Source organism: Diabrotica virgifera, chromosome 3 (assembly GCF_917563875.1).
Source record: "Diabrotica virgifera virgifera chromosome 3, PGI_DIABVI_V3a".
NCBI lineage: Eukaryota > Metazoa > Arthropoda > Insecta > Coleoptera > Chrysomelidae > Diabrotica > Diabrotica virgifera.
In genome coordinates, this window is record NC_065445.1 from 58505799 (window position 1) to 58532269 (window position 26471).

The following is a 26471-nucleotide window of genomic DNA, read 5'->3' on the forward strand; positions in this document are numbered from 1 at the left end:
CTTTAATTTTCAACTAAACTTTTAGAGAAGTAGTTGTTAATCAATAATTAAATAACTTGGTAACGCAAAAGACCTTTCCGTATATATTATAATTCCAGAAGCCGATGGAAATTGAATGAATAGTTTAGCAACAATTAAAATGTAAATTAAAAATTTTCGGTCGCTATAATAACGACAATAATTATGATGCGTAAGAATAACTATTATTTTTCTACAACCACTATTCAAAGTGCACTTTTCTGCACGGTTTTATGTTAGCAAACTTGATATTTTCTCACAGTATAAGATATTTGACATTAGTGTGCAGAAAAGTGACGTTTCTGTGCCGCAAAGTGACGTTTCTGTGCCGCAAAGTGACGTTTCTGTGCCGCAAAGTTCTTTTCTGCACAGTTGACTACCTCATTCTGAGTAACGTTATATTCTGTTTACATCCGTGGACTACCGCATTCTGAGTAACGTTATATTCTGTTTACATCCGTGGTTAAACTTTAGACAAATATATAACCTATAAGACAATTATTATATTTAACTATAGCATAGAAACTAAATTATGGATGTTACAACTGGTTTATTTTACAATTTTATTCTTATTAAACATTTTATAATTATCAAATAACCAATAAGGATTTAGCAACCTGTGCAAGAGACGTCGAATGAAGTAGGTTTTGTGTAAATCCGTGACTGCATAAATATAATGTAAATAATGTGTAATGATTGTTTAAATTTAAACAAATTAAGGCAGTGCATTAATTTTTTAACTGATTTCTGTGCAATTTATTTAGGTATAAGGAATTTAAATTGATTAGTAGGTATTAATTAAATACAGTTTAAAATTTATCACATAGGTACCTATTATAATTAATCGTCGTTTGGAAATTGTGATTTTTATTTTTAGGAAAAACTGTGCTTGTAGAAAAAGTATAGTGTGAAACACGTGCAGAAAGGTAATTTCTCACTCGTTTGAATTGCGGCACTCGCTTGCGCTCGTACCGCAACTTTTCAAACTCGTGAGAAATTAGTACCTTTCTGCACTTGTTGCACAATATACTATTTTTCATAAAAAGGCACTATACCTATCTAATGTACTTTACAGAATTGAAATTGGACTATTTAAGCGGCCTCAGAAATATTTTAAAATTATAAACAATTTTTTGGTTTATAAACAAATAGAATATCTCGGGAAATATTAAACTAAATTAAATTGTGAAAACGGTATTCAAAAGACAGCGGCAGGACGCTTCTTTTAAAAGAAAAAACGTTTAATTATAATGAGTGGTTCCTGAGATACAACCGGTCAAACTTGACCAAAATTTACGGCAAAGATATAAACAATAGGATCATAATTTTCAAACCATCACCTTTTTATTTTTGTCCTCTTTCTCCACACCAATTTTCATATCCTTAAAATACTCATAACATATATTATTATAATAAAAACTATCGATAATACGTGTGAAAATTGCCAAAAATAGCAAAATTCCAATCAAAAATTAGGTTGGAGAAAATGTAACCCTCAAAGTTCAAAATCGGTATACGTTATGGTAGGGTAACCCCCCACCCCACCTCCGTGGGAGGTCATGTTTGGTGCCATTCGATAGATTTTTTAAAAATATGGAATACGTATATTTTACAGTTTTTCGATCTGATGTTCATTTCGCGAAATATCGCGGGATTCGTATTTAAAATATTAAATTTACCCCCACCTATCTCCGTGGGAAGTCGTGTTTGGTATCATTCGATAGATTTTTAAAGGATATTGAGCACATACTTGTCAGTGTTTCGATCTGTCATTCATTTCGCGAAATATTCGCTTTTTTCTTGTGAAATTTTGGGACTCACCCATTTAATTACGCCCTGCTCAAATCGTCAGATTTTTGAAATATACACTCTTTTGCATGTACTTAACTTACCTTATTTTAATCTGACAATTTCGAGTTTTTTTAAGGATAGAATTAATTTTTCGGTCCCCCCTTAAAGAACGCCCCTCTGTTTAGAGCCAATATATGGTAGAGGGACATCTGCAGGGTACCAGGTTTCTCCCCATATGATAATCTGACGCGCTCGAGTAACTGCAAAAATGCCCGCTTGGGCTCCCCTACCATCAACAAAATGCATTTTCTCGGCTTCCCATGGAGCAATTTCCTTCATTCTTTTTTTGTTCCCTAATAACTCGAGTAGAGCCATCGAACTAACGCATTATTAAATGTCAAACTTGCTTTTGTTTTGTTATAATATATTAATTTATTTATAAGAACAGAAAATTACATATTTTTTCCAGTTGTAGGCTTTTTTTAGATAAACTTACTACAAGTGTACCTTTTAAAGTTAAAAACATAAATATTCTCATTTGAAAGCTGTATAATTATTTAAACAATTTTTATTTAAACAAATTAAAATATTGTGTTATAATAAATAAATTAATTTATTATAACAAAACAAAAGCAAGTTTGACATTTAATAATGCGTTAGTTCGATGGCTCTACTCGAGTTACTTGGTAACAAAAAAAGAATGAAGGAAATTGCTCCATGGGAAGCCGAGAAAATGCATTTTTTTAACGTATACCGATTTTGAACTTTGAGGGTTACATTTTCTCCAACCTAATTTTTGATTGGAATTTTGCTATTTTTGGCAATTTTCACACGTATTATCGATAGTTTTTATTATAATAATATATGTGTTGAGGAATTTAAAGATATGAAAATTGGTGTGGAGAAAGAGGACAAAAATAAAAAGGTGATGGTTTGAAAATTATGATCCTATTGTTTATATCTTTGCCGTAAATTTTGGTCAATTTTGACCGGTTGTATCTCAGGAACCACTCATCATAATTAAACGTTTTTTCTTTTAAAAGAAGCGTTCGGCCGCTGTCTTTTGAATACCGCTTTCACAATTTAATTTAGTTTAACATTTCCCGAGATATTCTATTTGTTTTTAAGCCAAAAAATTGTTTATAATTTTAAAATATTCCTGAGGCCGCTTAAATAGTCCAATTTCAATTCTGTATAGTACATTAGATAGGTATAGTGCCTTTTTATGAAAAAAATCATAGCCTTTCTTATGCATCATAATTATTGTCGTTATTATAGCGACCGTAAGTTTTTAATTTACATTTCAATTGTTGCTAAACTGTTAATTCAATTTCCATCGGCATCCGGAATTATAATATATACGGGAAGGGCTTTTACGTTACCAAGCTATTTAATTATTGATTAACAACTACTTATCTAAAAGTTTAGTTGAAAATTAAAGACTTTGTTGGAAAAACCCGCTTTTCCGGGGAAAGTTTTCGTCGAAGTAAATCGAAAAAAACACGTCTCTATGCAGAATTAATTTGCGGTGAATTTTTATTTGGGTGTTTTTGGTGTAAAGTTAAAATCTCTGGAGTTATAGAGCAAATATCGAAAAAACATGATTTTCGGGCGCCATTTTGTTTATAAAAAAAGTAGCACACTATCTGTGGACTTTGCATATCTATATTATTAATATATACAATCATAAGATTCGATTCCAGCAATAAAATTGCTGGTAAATAACTTTTCCCAAAAATGCTCTATTCTCCGATAATCAGCCCAGACTATATTTAGTGACAATACAAAAGGTAAATTCCCTTTATACTTAATTTGAAAATGGATGATAACACAGTTTTTGTGGCAGAAAATTACAACAGACGTTTTACAGTACTGTTCAAAGGAGAACATTATTGATATCGATATCGTCTTGTCACAGTATTGTACAATGTAGAGTAAGTTCTAAAAACAATAAAATCACCCGATAAACTTGAAATATAATACATTTTAAAGTACAAATGAAATGTGGTGTCAATTATTTTGAAAAGAAAAGGTTACACTAATTTCCGATTTATGTATGATAAAAAAATACTAAAATACATATACTGCTCAAAGTACTTATGCGATATACGTTTTATCGTTTGTAACAGACAAATCCTATGAGGTGTTGTCAATACAATTTATTCTTTCATTCGGAAGTCGTATTCTCTCATAAACATAAAACGTCATATGTGTCAAACCCAGAATCGAATTTCTCGTTAAATATTTGTATTTCAAAGCGAGTAATACGAGAGGGAAAGCAACGGTACCAAGAATATCTATTACATAACTTCAATATCGTGACGATAAATTTATCGATTACGAGTCAAAAAGAACTACAATTTATTCCGATTTCTTTTGTTGTCGACTAAGCAGACCGGAATAAAAAACAACAGCCAGAAATCAAAAAAGACTTTTATCTCTCTAAATATTAAGCTCGGCTCATTCGATTTATATTTAGCTAAATTTTTAAGAAGACGTCAAGCATTGTTACTTACTAAAGCGGTTTGCGAATCAACTTGTAATATTTTAAGCCGTTACGTTTTTTATTTAACTCATTGTAACAAAAGGGAGAATATAGAATTTTATCAGTATAAAAAGATATGAACTGAATAGGTTGAAGAGTGAAGATCTGTTTGTCTCAAGTTGGTAATTCAGAATTATTACGTCTGTATTTTTCATTTATTAATTTTCACAGTTTCTAATAAAGATGGCCTAAGATTTTATATTGAATATAATGAATTTAAAACTGTTTGTTAAAAGAATGATTATGATCTAGAAGGCAGGGGCGGCTTTACCTATTGTGCAGAGTGTGCGGTGCACACGGGCGCCGGGATATTGGGGGCGCCGAGGGCCAAAGAGCGGTCCTTTACTTTGTTTCAACATAACATATGCTTTAAAACGATTAATGAAAAATTACATTGGCACTTAAGCGAGATTTATAGAGAGCCGCCTGCCTGACTGTCCTTCCAACGGGCGGGCGACTCCATTTACGGAGGATCATCTTGAGGCAAATGAAAACCAAGGTAATTCTACACCAGAATTCATGAGAATTCCTCTCTTCAACGTCGTCACCGATATTCTCTTCGTCCTTGGTAGTGAAAGACGACGAAAAACCTTCTTGTACCGAAGCGTTCCCGGAGAATATACTTCGACTTCAAGATGATATAATGAATGATCTTGCGTTATGACCATAGATTTTATCCGACAAACACAGGATATTATTAATGGAGGGGGGACTAGTACAAGTAAAACAGAGTTGCTATCCTTCGAATAGTTCGAAAAGATCTTTTTCAAATGCAGGTTATACTAAAAAATGTTAAATAATAAAACCATTTTAAGAACTTGGCTGGTTTACTCTAAATCGACTAATTCTGTTTATCGTTTTTATTGTAAACTTTTTCATATCTACTTATTCTACTCCTTTTAATGTTAAAATAGGTTACAAAGATTGGCAGCATTTGTCTATAGCTTTAGATCTTCATGAATAAAGCTTAGGAAAGCTATCATGTCTTATGAAACAAATTACATGCATTAAAATCGTTATTTTAAAAAAAAGTTGGTAGATTTTTTAAATCAAGTTGTAATTGAACGATAGAAAGACCGTTGGGTGGTAGTACTTAAACGAATAATCATTTTTGAGCGATTCTGTGTCTGGCTTTACGTAAGTCTGAAAAAATTTACGATTCTTACAATGGTAATTTTGTAAAGTGCTTTGAATATATTTCTAATTTTGATAATGGGCTTGCAGAACATATTGAGCTTATTCAAAAATCTGAGTCACACCTAACTCATTATCTTGGTCATAATATTCAGAATAAAATAATAAATTTATTGGGAGAAAGATTAAAAAAAATTTTTTTTTTTGAATTAAAACAATCAAAATATTTTTTTATTATTTTAGATTGCTCTCCAGATATTGCACACGAAGAACGTTGTCGTATGGTACGTTGTTTTGGATGCAAGTAGCAATAAGCCTGAAATAAAAGAACATTTTCAAGGTTTTTTCCTATTACAGATACTACTGCTCAGGGCTTAACTCAATTTTTGATAGAATATTTAATCTTAAACGAAATTGACCCTACAAGATATTCGTGGTCAATGTTACCATAATGGGTCAAATATGAAGGGAAAGAATACAGCTTTACAAATATTAATTTTAGACTTAATCTCGTGTGCCTTTTTTATACCTATTATTTTTTTAAATAATCACAAACTTGTTCTTTTTTATTCATCTAACAATCTAACCAATTCCTTCCTAAAAGTACTATTTACTCGTGCCCTCAAACCTATCAAATTTGTTCAACCAATTTTCAACCTTGCCTCATACTTAGATAAAAAAGTCCATTTTTAGTTAAATATTTTTAACAGACTTGGGTAGGTTGTTGTGAAGCTGTGAATACCTACAGCGAGAGAACAATTACTTTTCTCCTAAAACACCGATTTCTTTGAGCAATATTTCTTAAAAGTTAACATATCCTATTAACTTAAACACACCGGTTCACATATAAAGAAACGAGTTTTTTAAACACAGCTCAATAATTTCTTACAGATAATTTCTTCAATACTAAGAAATGCATTAATGGTTATATTTAATTTTCTTATCCTAAAGTTTTTATTTCTTAAATTGAAAACTACAAATAATTTGCAGTATAAGAAATATAATGTTAAGTTAATCCATATTTATATTTGTGAACAAGAAATTTTCTTGCAATCAAATAAATACTTTAAACCACAAGAAATAATTCTTCAGAAATACCCTTTGTAGTAACTGTGGTTATAAAGTAAAAACTTTGTCATTAATGCCGAAATTTTACTTGCAAAGAGATTTTCTTCCACAAAAGAATTGCGCAGATTAACTATTTATGATTTAGTCGTCAGTGTTTGTCAAGATGGCGTGATATGTTTATGTTCATATAGATGGATGTTGGATTTATTGGTGTTCTTTAAAAATTAACGGATATTTTGAAGGTACGTACATATATAGGTATTAAATAAAAGTAAACTGAGTAATTTCAGATGTAATAATAATATTGTTACGTATCCGAATGGTTAAAAAAGAAACATAATAGTATCTTTATATGCTTTTTAGGTATAATGATGGACGACTCTGAAATAAAGGAGCTTATTATTCTAACTGGGAAATATGCCACAATTTAAAGCTGGGACAGAATGATATAATATATGTATAGCTTCAGAACAATATTAAGAAAGGAGTTATTAACCAACTGCGGGGCCTTCCAGAAATGGTAGAACTTCATATATGTAAGTACCTTTTTAAAAATGTGTATACTTATGTAGGTATCAACTAAGTATAATAGGTTTCTTGAATGTATCGTCTTCTATAAAATATACAATACAACGCTATATCAAACATGGCGGTTGAAACGCTGAGGAAGTTTTCTGTTAATTTATTTGAGATAAAGAAATCAGTTAGTCTAAAAGAAATATATGTTTATGGTTAAGAAATGTTATTGCCGAAAACCGTGAATTAGTTAATATGTATTACATGACTTAGATGTAAACCAATAATATTTTCCCGTAATAAAATTTCTTAATGATTAGGTATGCTGTCTCTTTTAGATTATAAGAAAATTACATATTATTATGTCTGCTTCAATGTTTTACATTGGTTGTATTTTCCCTCTTGTTTTAGCTAAACAGTTTTTATTGTGTGAGTTAATATTATACAGATAAATAATTAATATCTCATTAACAAAAAGAATAAAATAAACAAAGATAATGTGTAGGTTAAATAATGCCATGTTTGAACTAAATATGATTGATTATTATTAGTATTAATAGTTCTTATGTGGGGCCGTGTATTTGTTTTTTTTTGTATTTCCTAAATGTGTCAAAATTAATATCTATAGATATCTTTATAAAAAAATTTTATTAAAGTAAGTTTATTCTTTCTACATAACGATTTTGTTTTAGTGAATTGCTGATATACAAAGTGCTATTAACAAAAGAAGGAAAATTTGAGGAAGTTGGATTTGTCTCTCCATCCTTTTATTGTTGTGTAGAAGCCAGTGGTTTTAAGAGTGGAGAAAATATTTGTATGTAATAATAACGTTTTACATCTTGCTTTACTAATAAATAATTATTTTACCTTAACACAATGATTTATTTCGCCGTATGTAACTAATATCACTTTATTTTCAAGAAATATTAACTTAACTCTAAATATACGTTTATCTCTGCGAAATATATTTCTTAACATTAAATACATTAATTATTAATAGTAAAATAATAATATTCCTTACTAAGAAATATTATTGCTCAGAAAGAATAGTTTTGTAATGTGTAGAAAATATATTTTTATGACTAATAAAATTAATTAACATCAAGTGTAATTTCTTTCTGATAAATGGGTTTGAAGTTTGCCAGAAAGTGATGGTTCAATCATGTTTAAGATATATTTCTTTGGCTATAGTAGAATTTATTTGAAATATTTTAGAAAATTATATTTTACATACAAAGATATATTTCTTAGGCAATATGCCAAGTCGATCTTCCTTAAATATTAATAAAGTTTCTTTATGTCAAAAATTTTTTTCTCTCGGTGTAGAGGCTCCCGACATCATTTAATATTGCATTATTTGCATCTGGATTTTTGTTTATATTATAAGCGTACCTAATACCCTCTAATACCCTATGTACTAGTACTAGGTAGGTACCTATTCGACTATTCCATTTTGACTACGGGTCTACCAAAGGGCGCCAGGGCATCGACTGCACACGGGCGCTACATGGGCTAGGGCCGCCTCTGCAGAAGGTGAAGTGCATACGTAGAATCTGTTTTTCTCTTATTGAAAGACATTTTGTGTTCTGCTATACTTTTGGCAAGGGTTCTGCCAGTTTGACCGATGTAAGTTTTTTGACAGTTACCACATGTCAGTTATACACAACCCTGTATACACCACCCTGTATATACCACCCTGTAATTACTTCCTCTTTTGGATCATATTGTTATTAATGTAGTTGTTTAATGATAACTTAGTGTGAAAACGTTGTATCTCATTTCACAGAAAATTTTACAGGAGAGACTTTAAACTTAATTTCTGCGTACTATAACTTAAAACAAAAAACTAATTTTACATATTTTTGATTCTGAGTAGGTACGTTTAGATCATTACACATATATTTTCCATATATATTTTGGAATATATATGGAATAGTATGCAGAAATTCAGTTTAAAGTCACTCATGTAAATTTTTCTGTAAAATGAGCTACGAGGTTTTTACACTAAACCATCGTTAAGTGGTTGTTTGTTCTGAAAACTGTTGTTATTACTTTTTTCATATGTTTGGCAATTTTTGTTAATATCTGGTATGTATGCGATAGGACAGAAAGTAGTGGGTGTTTTCTTTGGAGGTAGGAGGACTAATTTCCGCCTGGTACAGGCGATTATCTTTCCTATCGCCACCTACGGTGCAGGAACTTGAACCATCAGAATGTTTGTTCACAACAGAAAAGCCACAATGCAATACCACAATCACCAACCACAGTGTATTGAGATATATCGGTTAAATGGTCATATGAAGGGAAGGTGTGGAGAGATTGGCAGTTGGAGGAAAAGTACGGAGGAAAAGAAGGACTCTAGGAAGATCGTCACTTCGATGGTACGGTCAAATAAAGAGCACCGCCAGCTTCTATCTCTCTTTCTCTCTTTGAGGCAGCACACCACACGCATGAGAGACAAAAAAACATCAACTATACCTCAAATGCTATAACGTCAGTACATCGTTACGAATAAGACAAAAGTATAAATTTATAAACGTATAAGGGTCATTCCATTTTAAATCACTCAATTTTGGAGCAAAAAAAAATTTGGACCTCCGATGTGTCTGAAAATTGGTATATAGCTTCTGCGGGACGTACAAATAAGATATTTAAGGTCAAAAAATCTTATCCTTCTTTTTTTCTCAAAATGTTATTTTATGCGATTTTACAGTGATTTGGTTTTTATTTATACAAATTTGCATTTTCTATCGTAAAGTATCAATGAAAAACATAATATTTTAATAGAAAGGACTCAAAAATGTCATTATATGGCATTATAACAAGTTGCTTTGATTAAAAACAAGCTTTTGATCAAATTTTATAGTGTAGAAAACGTTAAAATACCGTTTTTTACATTTTTCTCCATTCCCAAAATACATCATAATCGATTTGGCTGAAAATTTGCCCACAGATAGACAAAACATAGGACTTTAAACGGTGAAAAGGATTTGAAATATATTACAATACCAAAAAAGTTACATGCAATATTATAGTCAAAAATATAGGCGTCTACTGTAAGTAAAATTAACTCGAAAATATCGACCTCACGACAAAAATTGTTAAAAGCAATTGTAATAGTTGTAAATACGATTTATTTGGAACAATTTCAGTTCCTACCATTTTTGTCGAAAAGTTAAAAATGGCGGAGATATTGAGCCAAACATGTTCTCCTTTAAAATCAAGATGGCGGCTAACGTAACGGAGGAATTCATTCGTGATTTTAAATTTAGGCCACTATTGACTCCCTTAAAGATCAGAAAAATAAAATTTTGGGCAGCTCGGCATTCAAGGTCAAATGCTATCCCGACTGGACTAATATATACTTTTGAGTCTGATATTACTGCATGTAACTTTTTTGGTATTGTAATATAATTCAAATCCTTCTAACCACTTAAAGTTCTATCTTTTCGATATCTGTGGGCAAATTTTCAGCGAAATCGATGATGATGTATTTTAGGAATGGAGGAAAATGTAAAAAACGGTATTTTAACGTTTTTTACACTATAAAATTTGATCAAAAACTTGTTTTTATTCAAAATAACTTGTTATAATGCCATATAATGACATTTTTGAGTCCTTTCTATTAAAATATTATGTTTTTCATTGATACTTTACGACAGAAAATGCAAATTTGTTTAAATAAACACCAAATCACTGTAAAATCGCATAAAATAACATTTTGAGAAAAAAAGAAGAAGATTTTTTGACCTTAAATATCTTATTTTTACGTCCCGCAGAAGCTATATTCCAATTTTCAGACAAATCGGAGATCCAAAATTTTTTGCCTGAGTGATTTGACATGGAATGAACCATAAACATTTTCAATTTCTTTGCAAGACGAAAATGCAGCAGCTGAATAATGCTCTGGTTAAATCGGAGAGTGCAGGAAGAGCCTATACCGGTTTGGGAGGTCTTTTCCTTTCATCAGTAGTCCCATATCCTCTTCTTTCCGTATTGCAAAGAAAGAAATGTCACGGATGAACTAGAGCCATCTACCGAAAAATATTGATTGATGTACTTTGTTTTTCGGTGGATGGCTCTAGTTCATCCGTGACATTTCTTTCTTTGCAATACGGAAAGGCCCAAAGTGTGATGCCGGGAGAAATCGGAGAGAAGAAGATATGGGACTACTGATGAGGGGGGAAAGACCTCCGAAACCGGTATACACTCTTCCTGCGTTCTCAGATTTTACCAGAGCATTATGCAGCTGCTGTATTTTCGTCTTGAAAAGAAATTGAAAATGTTTATACATTTTTAATTCCTTTACTCTTTTGTAGGAGTATTAAGGAACCTTTCTTGTTGGAACTTTTACCGCGCTGAGCAGATGAGTTGTGAATTATTTAACATTCTCTTATCTTAATTTCCTGTGCATCCTGTATGATTTATAAATTTTGAAATTCTCAGGAGGTGTAACCAAAGAAAGTATTCCACCTTATACAGGATTTATATTATCATTCCAAAATAAAAGCAACTCATATTCATTTAATTTTTAACTATCTTAAAACAAACATTGCTTGTTGTTGTAAATAACTAGGTGACACAGATTTCCCAATTTAATGCACTTGTTTCAAGAACACCTTAGTCAGCTATTTTGATATAATTATTTCGTTAGGTCGAATCGTGTCAACAATCATAATAAACAATTGGGATTGATTATAGATACGTAACAGGTAAAGAAAGAGATCATTCATTATTCATCATTCATTATTCAACCATCAAGGTAGTTAGAATATAGACTTTCGTCCACCAACTTGTTACTGTTCTAATTAGCAAGTGTTTAAATAAATAAAATACGAGCAAGTAGTGTTTTACCAAGTCAACCCTCTTCTCAGAGTAACTACCCCAACAACAACCAAATTCTTTTATAACCTCTTGTCAATCTGGTGGTATGGCAACGATATTTATTGTCATTTTCTGTGCTACTTCGATTGATAACTTACTTTATAAATTTATACTTTGGTGATTTGATAGTGATCAGTACCTCTCGGTTCTTCTTCATTTTTCTGAGGAGCTCCTCATTTGTGATTTGGTCACCAGATTTTTAGTCCAGTCACATCTATAATCCGATAGTCACTTCTCAAATACTTCAAATTCTCTGCAAATATCTTCGTTCATGGTCCACGATTCCACACAATACAAAATGAGAGGGAAGACTTAGCATTGCAGCATTCTTACCTTTATACCAAAAGTTAGGTTGTGGCTCTTAAATAATAGTCCAGAAAGCCACTTCGCATCCGCTAGGAAAAATATTCTAATCCGGATTTTTTGCAAAATCTTACTCAAAAAGGACCCCTTTTAACAAATTTGCATGTTGCCAGGACCAAAAGTTGGTCAAAAATTCTTTAAACGTTTTTTTTTGTTTTTTTTTCTAAAGTTATTTTTTTTTGCATGGAACAAAATTTTTTTAGGTTTTTTGGATCATTCCAAACAGAAAAGGTCTTTAGTGACTTTTCTTTAAAGTTGATAGTTTTTGACATATAAGCGATTAAAAATTGAAAAATTGCGAAATCGGCCATTTTTAACCCTCAAAAACTATGTGAAAAACTGAAAATTTGAATGTTGCCAAGGTAAGTAGATATTCTTTAAACATCGATTGATGAAATCCTGAAATCTTGAAGAGTTTTTTGCAATACAATATTCAAAACTCCTTTGTTTTTTAATTGCTAATCAAGCGTGCGCGACACTATTTTCCACCGTTGCATGTGTATGCAGTTATGCAGTATGGTGCAAATGAAAGGAATAAATTCGTTATTTCGTAAACCGGCGACTTTAAGGAAAAATCCCGGAACAGGTCGATTTTTATTTTTAAGTTATGATATTGTGACATATATGGTTTACTAGTGACGTCATCCATCTGGGCGTGATGACGTAATCGATGATTTTTTTTAAATGAGAATAGGGGTCGTGTGCTAGCTTATTTGAAAGATTCTTCAATTATCTATTCAGTAATATAAACATCTACATAATTGTTTATACAGGGTGTCAAATAATTTAATTTTTTTGTCAATTTGCCAAATGATTTAATTTAATAAAAAATTTTTGGACACCCTGTATAAATAATTATGTACATGTTTATATTACTGAATAGAGAATTGAAGAACCTTTCAAATGAGCCAGCACACGACCCGTATTCTCATTTAAAAAAATCATCGATTACGTCATCATGCCCAGATGGATGACGTCACTAGTATACTATATATGCCACAATATCGTAACTTAAAAATACAAACCGACCGTTTTTGGGATTTTTCCTTAAAGTCACCGGTTTACGAAATAACGAATTTATTCCTTTCATTTGCACCATACTTTATACACATGCAACGGTGGAAAATAGTGTCGCGCACGCTTGATTGGCAATTAAAAAACAAAGGGGTTTTGATATTGTATTGCAAAAAACTCTTCGGGATTTCATCAATCGATGTTTAAAGAATATGTACCTACCTTGGCAACATTCAAATTTTCAGTTTTCCACATAGTTTTTGAGGGATAAAAATGGCCGATTTCGCAATTTTTCAATTTTTAATCGCTTATATGTCAAAAACTATCAACTTTAGAGAAAAGTCACTAAAGAACTTTTCTATTTGGAATGATCCAAAAAACCTAAAAAAATTTTGTTCCATGCAAAAAAAATAATTTTAGGAAAAAAACAAAAAACAACGTTTAAAAAATTTTTGACCAACTTTTGGTCCTGGCAACATGCAAATTTGTTAAAAAGGGGTCCTTTTTGAGTAAGATTGCGCAAAAAATCCGAATAAGAATATTTTTCCTAGCGGATGCGCAGTGGCTTTATGGACTATAAGGCCTCATAAATATCAACCAACGCATATTGAAAATTCGAGCTCAAATTTTAAGTTGTGGTTTTGAAGTCATTTCCCGTAAAAAAAGGTATGACCGGAAGTTTGGCACAAAAATGACTCAACAGTATTGAAATCGTATATCAATCGACGCAAAGTTAAACAAAGCGTTCAAATATCGTTTTTTGGTAACGTTAGGTCAAAAGGTGGAACTTACGAAATTTCAATTGCTTGTTTTTAGTTATATTGCCGACCGCATACATATAATGTATTGTTTCGAAGTGTGTTTTTTTTCTTTTTTTTTTTATTTACATAAAGCCGCATCAACCATGGAAGGTTATTAGCGGATGGTGAAAAATTACAATATAATTATTATATTTTATGAAATAAATGTATATCTTTAAGATAATTAATTGTACTGAATAAATTATAATTTAATATAAGTATATATTCTTCAGCTGACTTGGTTCTTCAGAAATGTTGTTGATGCTTCGTTCATACGAGTAAAGTGGACATTCTGTAAGAATGTGCTGGACTGTTATCAGGCATCTACAGTATGGGCATTGTGGTGGTAGCTCTTTGGTTATTAAGTACTTATGGGTTAATGTTGTATGCCCAATTCTTAATCGGTTTATTACCACTCTCTTCTCTTTTCAGGTAGCTGGAGCTGGAGGTTGATGTAAGGTTTGATCTCTTTGAGCTTTGAGCTATTCGAATCCCAACAATCCTGCCTAACTTGTATACAATATTGCTTGATATTCAATTGATATCTGCGATTGGAATTCTTTGGATAATATCAATGTGTTCGTCAGTAGTTGCTTTAAGTGTTAGGGCATCGACCTTTTCATTACCTGAAATACCTATGTGTGAAGGTACCCAAAGGAAGTGAATGTTTATATTTCTGCACTGTATACAATGTATGATACATTTAATTTTTTGGATAATATTATGAGATGGATAGATCTGTTTTATGCATTGAAGTACTGATAGTGAATCTGTGATTAGTAGAATATTAGGATCTGGTGCGGGAGCACGCCAAATATAATTCTATTTTAGTGACGTCACGTTGCCTAGTAACCGTCGATTCTCCCATTATGAAATTCTATTTTGTGACGTCAGCAAAATAGAATTTTATTTGTCGTGCTCTGGGCCCTATATTAGTTTGGCAAAATTTAAGTGCTTTTAAAATTGCAATAGCTTCTCCAGTAAATGCACTGCAATAAATAGGTATTCGTACAGCGTGTTCCATAGAGGCTGTTATAAATGCTGCAGCACATAGCCCAATAAATGGCCGTTTTGGAGTGTAATTTCCAGGGGCAACTCCGAATTGCATGAAAATTTGGATTTAGGTTCTACTTACCCTCCACTTCAAAGTTGAATTTGTGCCGTTGGTTGCTTTTACTTGGGGGGGTGACATTTACCCCTTCTCGGGGGGTGAAAAACGCGTGTTTAAAATAAGGCCGGAAATAGATAAATTGACTTATTTTGAGCACCTTTTGATCTATAAAGTTTTTTACGTAAGTCAATACTTTTCGAGTTATTCGCGATTTAAAATGTTGATTTTTCGACAAAAAAACTACGTTTTTGGACCGTTTTTTCCAAATAACTCAAAAAGTAAATATCTTATCGAAAAAAATATTTTTAGCAAAAGTGTATCCTTTAAAAAGACGAAAAAAGTGGTGTACCAGTTAAGTCTACAAATTGAGTAGAAACAAAGTTGTAGCTCATGAAAAATACGTTCTTATTCGTCTTATTCCAAATTGAATAATTCAACGCAAAATCACCGAAGAAAGAAGCGTTTTTCAGGAAAACCTTATTAACATTTTTAAAGTATCAAAAAAAGCTTATTATATGTTTTTTACAAAAGTTTACAGCATCAAAAATAAACGACTTACACTGAAAAAAATGTTGGCCCTCTTTTTTTTGTAAAAAATCGTGAAAACCTCCCTCTGTTTAGTACCTTAAATGAAATTAATCGTTTGGCTTTACAATCTATTTTAACTGTATGTGTATTGTTTATATGATCTGTAAGCTTGATTGGTTTGCAGTGCTTATTTTTGAAAACATTTGGTTTTATATTAAAAAAAAATTTTCTGAACATTTTTGAAAAATTTCATTTTTTCAAAATAACTTAAAAAGTATTAGTGATAAGAAAAATCTTAAAGAGTAAAGAAATATAGGTTTTGCTATTGTAAATATGCTAGTTTCATTTTGGTTCTCCGTGAGACAAAAATTGGTTAAGATATGGCTGTTCAAAATTTGCATACACTCCTGATTAGTGAGACATTCAAGCTTTCTCAATTATAACCCTTTTAAAAATAAACACTTTAAACCGGTAAGAATGACAGATCATATAAAAAATAGATATGTAAGTAAATTGTTTGTAAAGCGGTAGCGATTAATTTCATTTGGGCAGCTAAACACGGCGACATTTTCATGAGTTTTTACAAAAAAAAAAAGAGGGCCAACTTTATTTTGAGCGTAACTCGCTAAAACTTTTGTTAACAATTAAAACAAAGCTTTTTATAAACACTTTAAAAAAGTTTAAATGGGTTTTTCCCAAAAAGTGCTTAATTTTTCGGTGATCTCACCTTGAAATATTCGATTTGGGATTAGACGAATAAGAACGTACTTTTCATGAGCTGCAACTTTGTTTTATTTGATTGATAGGCTTTACTAATACACCATTTTTTTGGGTTTTTTATAAGCTACACTTTTGCTAGGGATATGTTTTTCGATATAATATTTGCTTTTTGAGTTATTTGCGAAAAACCGTCTGAAAACGTAGTTTTTTGTCGAAAAATCAGCATTTTCAATGGCAAATAACTCGAAAAGTATTGACTTATGTAAAAAACATTATAGAACAAAAGTTGCTTAAAATCAGTCAATTTGGCCATTTCCTGTATTATCCTGAACGTATGTTTTTTCACCCCCGATAAGGGGTGACTGTCACCCCCAAGTAAAAGCAACCATCGGCACAATTTCAACTTTGAAGTGGAGGGTAAGTAGAACCTAAATCCAAATTTTCATGCAATTCTGAGTTACCCCTGAAAATTACACGGTATCGCCGAATTTCCCGTTCATTTACTGGGCTAACAGCCATTTTCGGTTTTTGAAGCGTCAGTGGAAATCTTAATATAGTCGTAATATTTTGTTAGAATTTATTGATAGAAGTGATTAATGAGGATGAGACTTGTGTCGTTTTGTTTCGTAGTGTGTTATTTGTGTAGAACAGTGTACATATTTTGCATACAATATTTATTAATTTACAACCTACACTTTCAAATTTTAATTTAATTAAAAATTTTAAATTATATTATTTTTGAAATGCATTCTGTATTTAATATAAAATCTCTCTGGATTTGTATGATAACATAAAGCCAAATCTAATTAATTTATTGATGTACATATTTAGTTATATTTATATTACATTTTCCCGTTTACAGTTGTAGTATATTTGTGCAGATATTTTGTTACAGGGTTTATAAACAAATAGAGTAAAATGATAATAAATCAACATGTGAAAAAGTAGTAAACCTATTTCTAATTATTATAGTTTATACATAAAAATCAAGGAATGTTTGTAAAAATTCAAATATTAGACTTCATAAAATAAAACACAAAAATAGAGTGAACTATTAATACATTACAACATACATGCCGCAACACATAAAGGACATAAGATGCACAGAAATAAATAACACTCTTGGAAGGCTGCTAAATAGACCCCACTTGTATGAAATTATTTTAACCTCAGGTTCTATAGGTTCTATAGGTACTGGTTCGCTGAGAATATACAACTTAGTGTACCAGCGAGAATGCTTCCTAATGGGGTTAAATCTAGCCCAATAAATAGAGCTAAAAGGATAGATAGGTCGTATTTTCGCATTCATTATACTTATTAAACATCAAGTTCAAGCCTTCTTCTAGGTACTCTTTTGCTCTACTCGAGGTTTCTGTTCTCGCTGAGTCAGTCTTAGGAGACCTTCGTTATTTTTCAACAAATGAACCACCATAGTCAAACCCTCGCCGCCTTTAAAAGTACTAGATTCGAATCCGGTTAAAGATAGGTTGAAATGAGTGAAAAAGAATTTCGACAACGAATCAAGTAATTTGTTAACCGAGGTACTCAATACCAAACGGCGCTTCTAGTAAAATATTCCAATAATGCGTCGCAGATTACTCATATGAAACATGTCATTTTGTACTGTAATACAGAGTATGGTATAACAAAATGATTGAATTTTTGAAGTTATACTTTTTTAGACACGAGGGTAAATTTTTATTTTACTGCGCGCTTGCGCACACCGACAGTATGGTATAAACTTTATACTGGATCTGATTGGGTGTTAAAATCATCTGTCAATAATTGTTCAATATGGAGATTTTGGATAAACAAATTAATGTTGTGTATATTAGTTTTTATTGTTATGATGGCACAGAAAAAGCAAGTTTATAATATTGTAGTGACTTTTTAAATAGTTTTTAAAAGCGACAGGTTCGTAATAATTGTAAATGTTTCAGTATCCTAATAAAAAATTTCAAAGGTAGGTACCTACCTATCTGGAAAATTTACAAAGAACCTACCAAAATAGTATGTAATGCTTTGATTTATATAATTTCATTACCATCAAAATTTCTATCAATATTCACCTAATATACCTATTGTTTTCTTACTCTATGTTTTGTTGCACATATTTTATTATTTCTTGCAATTCTAAATAATTTCAATTCAAAATTAAAATAATTTGGTTAAATTCACAACCGTCAAAAGTTTAATCCGTTTAGCTAGTTGATCTTCGCACATGATGACACATGGTCTCCGCGGGTAAAAGTTTAAGGTGAATGAATTTAAATACTAACTGCGCTGATAAGCGGGTTCGAACCCCAATGAAAACTTTTATTTTTCATTTTTTTTATACATTTTATGATTGTAAGTTTATTTATTATATAATTTTTTTTCAGAAAATACGTATTTAGTTAAAAAATTTTCCTACATTGTTCAGAAACCATTTGTGGCATTTTTAAATGTGCTTGTTTGTGTGTGTTTTATTCTTTTAATTTTTGGCACTGTTTTAATAAAAAATCTTGAGAAGAAGCAAGTATTAAAATTAGTTTAATATTTAAATAAAATATAAATAAACTGTTTAAAGTACAGTGGAACCTCTATTATCCGTGTCTCCATTAACCGTCACCTCTGTTAACCGTCAGGGTACATACAGACGTTGTATTGACTAATTAAGCAAAAATTTTAATGTAAAAAAATAAAAAAAAAGTTAATTTGATTTGTGATGAGGACACAAACGGCTATCCATTGCTGACAGATAAAGAAATCGTTGAAATGGCAACAATGGCGGACCAAACAGATTCAGAAGCTGACACTGACTTGGAATTTGACTGTAGATATGTTGATGAACCTATTGTAACTGACAAAGATTTGCGTAAATAATCTAGAGAAGCCGCATCGCACATGCAATAATTCATCGAGTGGTATTCTCAACAAGAAGAAGCCAATAAAGTAGATTGCATGATCTTATGCCCATTAAGAAATTCAGATGTCGCAAAATGTGAAGCAACAGTAAAACAAACAAAGATTTCAGAATATTTTAAATTGATTCGATTGTACGAACACAAATCCCTCTTATATTGTCAAACAAAACATACAAATGAAATTTGAGAGTTGTACTATGAATTTTTAATTTTTTTAAATGTTCTGTTAACCGTCTTTTCGATTATCCGTCATACCCCTGGTCCGGTGCCCTGACGGATAATCGAGGTTCTACTGCATATTAATTTCGTTGAAATCATATAATAGAAGTATAACTTCTTACGTACGTACAAAGTACACACACATTCTTTTTTTTTAAGGATAGGTTGTTTCAGACCAATCTGAATGTTTTATGATTTTTCCAGTTAACCTAGCGATGTACCATAGCATTATAAGTTTGTTTTACTTTTGACATGTCATGAGTTGAACTGAACTCAAGTAGAAATTGTTTACATTAAAAATCATACATTAACTTGTCAGTATGATTTAGTAGCTTTATAATTAGATCCAAAGTATGTTGCACATGTGGAAACATCATCATTAGTGCCTTGAATATTTCACTATTTCATTTTACATTCAATTTCTACTAGCAATAGTGCTCTAATACCAGCCAACCCGTCAGATCCTGCAGCCCTTTCGATATGAAGTATATTTTATGAATTAAAAATTTGGTCTTGTACCTACATATTTGAAAAAAATTGTTAGCTATATTGTTTACTATACCGATCCACAAAAATAATTGTACATTGAGTTTATTTTAAGTAAAATAAAAAATATCAGAAAAACATTAATAAATCATTTTTATTGTATGTTCAATTGTAATTGTAATTGTAATTGTAATTGTAATTGTAATTGTAATTGTAATTGTAATTGTAATTGTAATTGTAATTGTAATTGTAATTGTAATTGTATTTGTATTTGTAATTGTAATTGTAATTGTAATTGTAATTGTAATTGTAATTGTAATTGTAATTGTAATTGTAATTGTAATTGTAATTGTAATTGTAATTGTAATTGTAATTGTAATTGTAATTGTAATTGTAATTGTAATTGTAATTGTAATTGTAATTGTAATTGTAATTGTAATTGTAATTGTAATTGTAATTGTAATTGTAATTGTAATTGTAATTGTAATTGTAATTGTAATTGTAATTGTAATTGTAATTGTAATTGTAATTGTAATTGTAATTGTAATTGTAATTGTAATTGTAATTGTAATTGTAATTGTAATTGTAATTGTAATTGTAATTGTAATTGTAATTGTAATTGTAATTGTAATTGTAATTGTAATTGTAATTGTATGTTCAATTGTATTATTTTTATTGTATGTAAAACAAATTTCAAAATATTGAGGAATGTATCAGCAAATAAAAATTTCCAATTTTTGTTGTACCGGATTGATATATTTCTGAAATGAAAATTATAAATATTTCAAAATATATGCATACTTAAATCGAGTATTTTATCCTCGAGTTCGAATAACTGCTCTCACATCCTTTCTAGCATAGACTGGATCAAAGCAGCAATCTCGTTTATTGTTTCCCACTCGTTTATTAATGGCTGTAACGTTACTACAGTTTCAAATGTGTCATAATTTTGTCTAAACACCTTTTCTAAGTTATCTCCCAAACGCTCTATAGCGTTTTCCTTTAACCATTTTCAATTTCGTTGCAACACAAAACTACAGCCGCATCATTATTCCAGTTCAATCAGAGAGTGCAGCAAGCACCACTACTGGTTTCGATACTTATGAGTCTCTCATCAGGAGGCACATATATTGCTCTCTCTGATCCAACCAGGATAAACCCCGGCGTGCCGTTACGGATTGCAACGAAATAAATGGCAGGGATGCCCTAGCGGCAACTGCTAGCAATAGACTAGGTTTTCAATCTAATAGCACATAAAACATTATTAAAAATATTACTCCACATCCCACCAGTTTAAAAACAATGGGAACGTTCTCTGGTTACACCTCCGAGACTTCTAATATTGCAAGCCATAACGGATGCTGAGACTAAAGAAAATGAGGGAATTTTAAAATTTATAATTCACGTCCCATCTGCTCAGCGCGGAAAGTTCCAACGAGAATGGTTTCCTTCGTACTCCAATCAGAGTAAACATGTAAATCAAAAATGAATAACCATTTTCAATTTCGTTGGAACACTTAGTCTTTTGCTAGCAGTTGCCGCTAGGGCATCCCTGCCATTTCGTTCGTTGCAATCCGTAACTGCACGCCGGGGTTTGTCCTGGTTGGATAAGAGAGCAGCATATGTGCCTCCTGATGAGAGACTAATAAGTTTCGAAACCGGTAGAGGCGCTTGTTGCACTCTCTGATTGAACTAGACTATGATGCGGCTGTAGTTTCGTGTTGCAACGAAATTGAAAATGGTTATTCATTTTTAACCTTTTTTCAATATTATTATCCCGGTTATTTATAGCGTTCTTCGCCTTCTGGTTCCTAGGTTCCAGGTTCGTCAGTCCTTCCATTCGCCAGTCGGTGCAGATTGTTTCGGATTTGATTAGCCGGGATTGTTTCGGCCTTCCTCTCTTCCTTTTTTTTTCCTTGGCATCTATTTTAAAATTTATTTTGGGAGCCTGTCGTAGTCCACTCTTTCTCCATGACCATACCAGATCAGTTGTCTTCTTTGAATTTCGTCTACAATGTTTGACTTGACTCCCATTATATTTCTGATTTGGTCATGTTTTGTTCTTTCAAGCCTTGATTTTCGAGCCGATCTTCTCCAGTAGTCCATCTCCAATGCAAGTAGGCGTCTTTTCAGGGATTTATTAAGTTGCCATATGTCGTATCCATAGAGCACTATAGTTTTAAAAATGGAGTTTAAAATCTGATGTTTTTTTTTTTTCATTAGATAGTTCTTTTGACCATAGCATCGGGTTTAGGCATACAGTCACCCTTTCTCCTTTCGCGAACCTTTGTCCTATCTCTTTTTCGGTGCGACCACTCTTGTTGATTGTTGTTCCTATGGTTAACTATCAGATCTTCTACTTCATTCCCGATGCATGAGTACTGCGTTTTGATTCTATTTACAGAAAGCCCCACTCTGCATATATTTGAAATAAACCTATCGTCATTAATTCTAAATCATCTGTGTCCGCTGCTACTACGAATTGGTCATCCGCAAACTGTAGCTTATACAATGTTGTATCGTCGCGCGTCGTCAAGTTGAATTACCATCCCTGAACAAACTCTTCTCCAGTGTTTTAGTGCTTCATTTAAATAGATCTAAAATAGTATTGTCGGGAGGAAGCGTCCTTGTCGTAATCCTTTTATTATTGTAAATTCTTCTGACAAGGTGTTGTTTAGTTTTATTTGGAATGTTGCTTTATTGTATAATTGTTTGACTGCGGTGATGATCGTGTTATTTAAGGAAGATCGTTCAAGAGACTGCCACAGCTTTCTCACAGGAATTGTGTCATATTATGCTTTTTAAAACTTTAATCTCTCTATAATAACAAACGAGTGGATAAAAGCAGCTTATATTTTGACAATATATTTATTCTTATATCTGGCAATTTAATAAAATTAAAAAGATGGAAATTTAAAAACCATGGAATTTGATGTGTCCCGTTGCTTTTGCGGGTTAATGTACTTTTCGTTTAATTATTTGGTATTCACTTTAAAATATTTCCACTCTACATTTTACGATATACTTATAATCTTTTCATGTTAATAAAATATTACCTTAGGACACAAATAGCTTTACATAAAACCGTAAAATTCAGCGCAATGCGCTACTGATATGCCCAACTTTTAATCCTATGTAACTACCATATTTTTATTTAAAGTTTCATAAAGAAAAATATGAAAAACACGATAAACGACCACGGAAGCATTCAGTTTATAACCACGGGGGAGAATATTTTATGAAGAATAACATTGGAAACATGTTCACCGCATTATTTATTAACTAAATACCAGTTGGTGTTTTTTGTAGGATTTTATACTAAAAACAAAACTGAATAAGCGCTTTACATTTCAAAATAAACTACAGCTATTAGCTTTATATGTTTAATCCTTATATGCTACAATTCATTCCTGTTACAAAAACAATATACTGTATGTATAAATATTTTAAAGAATTACAAAATATGGAAGTGGACGTTAAATTACTCCAAAATTGTTGGAGGTATTCCAAAGGAATAACAAAACGATATCTCACAATCCCAAAATATTACAGAAAAAATCGACAGTCACCACAGAATTAAACAGGGGAAAGTAAACGTATATGTAGTTACCGACTGATAGTTATAAAATATTGTACCTCTAATTATGTATTTTTTATTTACGCCAGTCAATGGGAGCAAGAATATGATATTACCTCCGAATTCTATCCTACTGCATGGATTTTAATGAAATTTTGGGAATATCCTCTACTTACCTTCTAATTCAAAGTCTACCTTATGCCGATGTGCGCTTTTATCTTGGCTGTGGTTCACACCTCTTCTCGGGGGTGGAAAATTTCTTGGGTAAAATAACTACGGAAGTGGCTAGAGAACCTTATTATAAGCAAAAGCTGTTAAATTTTTTTTTTAAAACTCAATATTTTTTGAGTTATAAATTGTTGTTGGAAATTGGCCATTTTCATTGAAACATAACACATTTTCGAACGGTTTTTTTTGCGAGTATCTTAAAAACTATGCATCTAACTAAAACAACTATATAAAACATTTTTGTAGCTTATAAAACAAAAAAGAGATTAGTTCCTTCATAAATCTTCTAGTTTGTAATACAAAAAGAGAAATGGTAGGTGAAAGGAGTTTGTTAATTTGGTGCATGCTCAAATCGTTGTATTCAACTTAAAATTACAGGCAAACGGTCGATTTTATGTGTATAATGATACCAATACCTTTTGTAGTGCTTAAAAGGGCCTTTAAAAAGAGCAACATTACAGGATTATGACATTCAAACTAAGCGAGATATGCTGCAAAATAATTTATGACTAATGTATTTTAAGAAAAAATGAGAAATATATTTAACCTCTAATCCACCAGAATTTTAATGCATTATTTTACTTCTACAAACACTTTTATTATAGTGTTATTTCTAAGTTAAAAAAGTTGTACGGGTTCAAAATGAATGAATTGCAAAAAAATGAGATCAATTTACAGAGCGCACTTTTAAATTTTCTTAAAAATCTTCCTTTTTCTTCATGTAACTTGAAAATGATAAGAGATTCAATAATAAAAAAACAAAAACAGAATTTTAGTTCAACAAAACCCTACATTTTTGTGTGGTATCTTTTTTCGCATCTCTTATCATTTTCGAGTTACATGGAGAAAAGAAGGTCTTTAAGAGAATTTAAAAATGCGCTCTATAATTTGATCTTATTTTTCTTTAAACGATCCATTTATAGACCCATTCAACTTTTTAAACATAGAAATAACACTATAATAAAAGGTATTGTAGATATTGTAGAAGGAAAAAGTTTGCATTTAAATTCTGATGTATGAGAGGTTAAATATATTGTTCTGAAACTATTTTCATGTGGCATTTTTACAATTTTAACTATTTATAACGGGAAATAAGCCACAATATTATTAAAAAATTATTTTCCCTCGTGATTTACTATGAGATCTCTAACGCGAGAATTTTAATGTCACCGTTGCATGTGGTTGTCTTTTTAAAGACAGATCACATGCTATGATTTTTTGTGACGAATATTCTTGAGTTGGGGTTGATTTCATGTAATCGAATGAACTATCTTTCAGTAAAGTCGTCCCAGGAACGCAACTCATAAATATTGGCAATATCATTTTAAAGGCTTCTACTTTAAAATGTATCATATTATGTATCTGAATTGCCGATATAAATGAGTCAAATTAAATAAATTATTAGAAGAATTTTTTTACTAAGCAACAACATTTTTGTTTATGTTAATAGTATTTTGTATTTTGACAACGGCACCCGATTTGGGCGTCGAAACGTTAATAAAAATCATTTTTTAATAATATTGTGGCTTATTTCCCATTATAAATAGTTAAAAAAGGTTAAATTTTTTCTTAAAATACATTAGTCATCAATTTTTTTGCAGTATATCTCCCTTAGTTTGAATATAATCGACATTTAATATTGCTCATTCTAAAGGTCTTTTCAAGCACTACAAAAGGTATTGGTCGCATTATGCACCTAAAATCGACCGTTTTTCTTTACCCATTCAACCCATTCAACGTTTCTTTTTTATTTCAAGTTGAATACACCGATTTGAGCATGCACAAAAAAAACAAACTCCTTTCACCTACCATATTATCTCTTTTTGTATTAGGTATCACTAGAAGATATATCAAGAAACGAATCTCTTTGTTTTTTTTAAGATACAAAAATATTTTTAAGTTTTATTCGTTAGATACATCGATTTTAAGGTATTCTTAAAAAACCGCACGAAAATGTGTCATTTTTCAATGAAAACGGCCAATTTTCAACCGCGAATAGCTCAAAAAGTATTAAATTAAAAAAAATGTTTGCTTAGAATTGGGTTTTCTATGCACTTCCGTGATTATTTTAACCAAAAAATTTCTTAACCCCGAGAATAGGTGGGAATCACCGCCAAGACAAAAGCGCACATAGGAATGGGGTAGACTTTATTTCTCGAGCTATTCTCAACTTATTGTGAAAATATCAAGTAAATCGATATAGTAGGATGGAATTCGGAGCCAAATAACCTCACCGACTTCCCTAATTTTTAGCACGTTCGGTGCCCATCTTAAGCAAGCGCCACTTGGCTGGTACCACGTACTTAAATCGTTCGTAAGTAATTTAGGAACACAGTACTATTGACGCCACTTATGCGTCATCGGTACCTTTGATAAAACCTTCGTGACGCTACTCGTGCGTCATTTGCACCGAACCGGTTAAAGTATGAATGATGTATCCTTAATTTGTTATTACCTTATTCAAGATATTTTTTAGCGAATTATTTTTTAGTATTAATAACACCATCTTCCTTAATTTTAAATGGCATAATTTCCTTCACTTTGGATGATTTTAACGGTCTTT